At 37.9% G+C, this 5,324-nt stretch overlaps 1 long non-coding RNA gene across 1 annotated transcript; it reads right to left on the reverse strand.

The window, feature by feature from the left end:
* Positions 1-3,881: 3,881 nt before the first annotated feature.
* Positions 3,882-4,936, reverse strand: LOC119781331. The gene is made up of 2 exons (XR_005280532.1): positions 4,645-4,936; positions 3,882-3,917 (listed from the first exon to the last, which is right to left on the reverse strand). It is a non-coding gene; the product is annotated as an uncharacterized LOC119781331 (long non-coding RNA).
* Between the last annotated feature and the right edge of the window lie 388 nt (positions 4,937-5,324).

Here is a 5,324-nt window from a genome sequence, read left to right on the forward strand (position 1 = left end):
TCCACCCGGAAGCGGCTGCTTAAACCTGGAAATCGGAAGAAAACTCGGCAACGGATCTATCTCCCTGTTTAGTTTCTAGAAGTCCACTAGAAACGATGGAATTATTAGAGGCTTGGTTAAAAGTCCTTTCAAAATCCTGGATGAAATTCTCATAAGTGCAGTTAACTCTAGTTTTAAACGGGAATCTGGTCTCTGCCCATTCAAGGGCTTTTCCGGACAGGAAAGACACGACAAAAGCTATCCTACTCATATCATAAAGGAAACTTGACTCATAAAATTCAAAAAATAGCTGACACTGGAACAGAAATCTCCTGAGCTTACTTGGGTTGCCGGAAAATCTCTCTGGCAGTGAAGGGCTGAGCGAAGAAAACGACGGGCTGGGTTCTGACCAGAAAGGAAGATTACTATCTTGACTAGGAAGTGAGGTCACTGCCGGTGACCTAGGAAGCGGAAGTGGATTCGGAGCAGGACGTGCCGCTGACGTGGCGTTAGCATTACCCAAGTAGCTAGCAAATGTTTGATTCTGATGTAACTCACGGAGGGTTTGTGCATGTCCCGTTCCTCAAACCACCGACGGAGGTGATCTGCTGGGCTTTGTGTTTGGCCGCAGTGTTCTGTCATGATGGATCAAAGGAGCAAGCCCATATGCAGAACACACACGGAGGAGGCAGGGAAAAAGTTCAAAGGTTTATTAAAAGTTCTGAACACGAGATCATAAACAAGTTCTGAGATTGGTTCACTGAAGTCTTGACTGGGACACTTCTTTTATATTTGACCCAGGTAGGCTGTAGCTCATCACTTCTTATTTCCCCACAAAGGAATTGATGGCAGCCGCTGTTCTCACCTTGGCTTGTCTATTTTAAATTCTTATTTTTTTCATTCCCTTATTTTCCTTTATTGCTTCTTTCCAGGATGTCCTTCTCTTCTCTCTCTGTTGATTGATTGACTGACAGATTAGTCGGAATGGAAGGGGCATTGGCCATGCTACGCCTGATTGCCAATCAGCATCTCCTCTCCGATATGATGGTTGTTTTTGCCACAAACTGCACCTTATCAGAGCAACTGGGCAGAGTTTGAAGTTTCTGCATTCCCCTTGTTGTAAAAAAAATTTGAAAATAGTATTTAATAAAGAGCTATTCCTTTTTGTTCACTTTCACATAGATGTGTTTCCTATCATGCCACAATTGAACCTGTCAGCCACGTAAACCATAAACATTGATCACTGAACACTGAGCTTGGTAAAAATAAATAATAATAGGCAGAGTTGGGTAGAGCATACAAACAATTGTGCTCAAGTCAGAATAGCACAGCTTCATCACTCTTTTAATCCAGTAAAAGTGAAAAGTATAATTTAGTAAACTACTACCTAAAGTATTTCTTTTTCTCAAAAAGTTACTCAAGTGAATAAAACTGAATAATGTAACTATTTATAACCCAGATCTGTTATAGGCCATCAATACTAATTGGCACTGATAGTGTGGATTATTTTTTGTTTTGGCCTTCAGTGCCTTCTTGCTCCTCATGTTTAACCATCATACTCCTCTGTGTCCTTCCACATTTGTAACAAATAACGAAATTTATTGTGTCATTTGTGTGAGGATTTGTGGTCTACTAACCAACATCTGATGTGATTTTAACTCAAAATAGCAGATAAAAGTGTATATATTGGGAAAAGAAACTAAAAAAAGTGCTCCATGCTAATTTCCCATCTTATATTTTATTCAATAGAGGTGCACAAGGAAGAAGTATAGTATATTTTGAGAGAATCAATATCTACAATTATTATTATTATATTCTAATAACAAAAATGACATGTCTGTACAGAAACATCTGTCTCAGTGTCATCTGTTTCTGAAAGGTTGGGTTTTAGAGAAAGCAGATACCAGTGATGAAAGAGAATGAATTCATTAGTGTTCTCACTTTCTTAAGCAGATCCTAATTGTCATCTTTTGAGCTTAGTCACACTACTGGTGCACTATTGTATGACAATACAAATATATCAACATGTTTTGAAAGCAGAACTGTAAATTATTGTAATCTAAAATGTTGCTTTAAAGTTTCCTGATTAAGAAAATAGTGTGAATTTAATAAGGTCACTTTGTTGTTGTTTTCCATGTGTTTGATGTGATCCATTTTGTTCTCAGCTATTTTAAACTCACCGCCATCAACATCGTCACTGACTTTATTGTCAGTTCACAGCTCTTTGACAGATTGATTTTAGGTTTATTTCTGCTTAATCTGCCTCTTCCTTTAGTCTACGTCACTTCAGAAAGTTTTAAGAAAATAATTTTAAAGGAAATCTGACTTCTTGATGTGAAATCTGTGTGCTGGTTTCAGTTAAAACTTGCAGAAAGAATTCGACAGTGGCCGTTTTTTTGTGTGTCTATGTATGAGCTTGTTAGGAAGCTCAGAATATAGGACCCAGAATTCAGAGGAGTCAGACAGTGATATATTCGAAAAATAGTTTATTAAAAAAGTGTGCGGCTGCTCGTCTGCTGCAGCTGGCTCACTGGAAACTCTGCGTGAGTAGAGGCTCAGGTCAGTGACTTTAAAACTCAAATGATGGATAATAATTAGTATGAAAGCCACCAACCTGACAAAGTTCAGTCTGTGCCCAGAAGAAGGAGTGTTGTCCAAAGCAGCAGAACTCATTTGCTTTTTGCTGCTCCTGCGCCAGAGATCCAGGAGAGAAAAGAAGCATCGTCCTTCAGCAGCCAGAGCATGCATGGGGACAGAAAGATCCAGAAGGGAAATCCAAGCCATGGTCAGAATACAGGTCCATTAATAAGGTCATTAACAATACTTCCAGTGTTGTTAATGAAAACAACACTGAAACAGACTCACCACTTGTACAGAGACCGGATGGCCCCTAGTAAAGGTCCCTTGACTCCATACTCCTGAAGTGCCCACCACAAAGCATCATGGGGGACAGGGTGGAATGCCTCTTCCAGGTCCACAAAGCACATGTGGACTCTTTGGGCAAACTCCCATGAACCATCAAGCACCTTTAAGAATGTAGAGCTGGTCCACTGTTCCATGGCTGAGACTAAAACCACACTGCTCCTCCTGAAGTCAAGGTATAAATATCAGCCAGAATCTCCGTTCCAGCACATTAGTGTTAATTTTAGCAGCCATTTTTAAATTTAGTTTTAGTCTTAGTCCAGTTTCAGCTTCGCTTGTTAGTTTTTATCACATTTAGTCGACATCATCCCATTTTTATTTAGTCTAGTTTTAGTCGACTATAAGTCGAGCATTTTAGTCTTTATTTTAGTCCAAGAAAACATAATTTTATTAGTTTAGTTTTAGTCAACAAAAAACGTCAACATTTTAGTCTAGTTTTAGTCAGGACATAATTTTAACCTTTTACTTTTTTGTCAGCAGATAATATTTAACATTTCCTAAAATGATTTCACATTTCAACATTTTCTCTCATCTTTTTGATAAAACCCCCCCCACTATTTTAAGGAACAAATGCAGACATGGAAGATGTTCTGACAATATTTGCATATTTATTTTGAACATTGTTAAGGTTTAAAGACACAAACACAAATGCTTGCATTAAAACAAATAAAATACACCTGACAAAGGAAACAAATAAATAAAATAAAGTGTTTTATGAACTTAACACAAGTGCTGGCTGTTTAAAGCTAGTTCACATAGAATAATAAAATAAATAGATAGAAATAAATAGATTTGAGATCAATGATGTGAAAAAAATAACTCCAACTGATACAACAAAAGTGCTTTCCTGCCAGCTAGTTCACATGGTTTATAAAGGTACAGTATTTATGTGAAACAAGGCATAGCTTGCTGGTCCTGAGAGTCAGCTTTGTATTTGGTGTGGGCAATTAAGGAAGCTTGTAGAGCTGGCCTGTCATTGATTCTGGGTGGTTGTTGTTGGTCGGTGTATCTTCAATCTGGAACAGAAATTAATACAATGTCAGGATAGATGCACAGCATAACAGGAATTCCAAGTGTATAAGTAGCATATAGGTCTCTTTTTTTCCTTAACAAAAACTAAGTCTCTGTAAAAACTACATTTGACAATCCATTTCAAACTCATACAAACAACCTACCGTAACTATCATTTTATGCAGGAATAAATTGCAGACATTTTTATGTGTGCATGCATTTTGGTTGTATTAATATTGATTAATATTGATGTTTGCATCCAAATCCCCGCAGTGGTTCCCCTAGCAATGGCTATTTTGTGTATGAAAATCTAGGTTAAAGTTGTTCTGAATTATGTGTGGCATATTATTTTACTTTTCTTATCCTGATACACACTGTCAAAGACCGATAGTTTCAGTTGGTTTTAGCATTTAGCATACATGTGTAGCTGCCGAGGTGTTTTGTGTTAACCATAGTTCACTTGCTGCTCCTAGTTTACCTAAAGCGTCTGTCTGCTTTAATCAAACTTGCAATGTAACTGAAACTATAGTTGCCCGGCCAGTATAACATATCTAAGTTCTATCAACAAGTGGCTACGGTCGCTACGTGCTAACAAGCTAACGTAACATAGCCAGCCTGGATACTAAATGCTTTGAAAGTTAGCCAACACCAGTTAGTTTATCATTAGGACATTATAGCTGTTGATTAATGTTACATTATAAACAACCACCACCAATATTTCTGTTAACTTACCGTAATGTCTTTGTGTTGAACTGCGACGTGTCTCTTCAGGTTGTGTTTTTTCCAGCTACCATGTGGCCACATTCCTTCCCTTCGACTAAAATCAAGCATTTGGTTTTGTTCTCCACTTCAATGAAGTGAAAAAGTGTCCATATATCACGTCTCCTCTTTCTCCCGAGTCCCGGAGTAGGCTACTCTGTGCCGCCCGCTCCAGGTTTGAAAGTGGGTGTGTGGAGCTGACGAGGAGGAGGCGGAGCAGGAGATAGGTTTTGAAAAAAACATAAAATAATAATACGTAATTTTCGTCTCGTCTTTGTTCGTGAACTAAAATGTCCATAGATTTTAGTCCAGTCTTTATTTACCAAACTGCATTTTCGTCTCGTCTTTATTAGTCAACGAAAAATATTTCTGATTTACTCCCAGTTATTGTTTATTAGTGGAGATTTTCGTCTCGTCTCGTCTAGTTTTCGTTGGGTGAAAAATGTGCGTTGACGAAAATATTTTCGTTTAGTTTTCGTTAACGAAATTAACACTACAGCACATAGGCCTTCCCAGGGAAGCTGACAAGTGTGAGTCCTCTGTATTAGGTTCTTTTGTTTATTTTAAACTATCAAAATAGTTTTCATCAAGACAATTTCTTTGTGGTTGGATAAATGCTGCACGAATTTGTTGTTCACCACATACCAAAAAAA

Source organism: Cyprinodon tularosa, unplaced genomic scaffold (assembly GCF_016077235.1).
Source record: "Cyprinodon tularosa strain WSP-4 unplaced genomic scaffold, ASM1607723v1 ctg175, whole genome shotgun sequence".
Taxonomy (NCBI): Eukaryota; Metazoa; Chordata; class Actinopteri; order Cyprinodontiformes; family Cyprinodontidae; genus Cyprinodon; species Cyprinodon tularosa.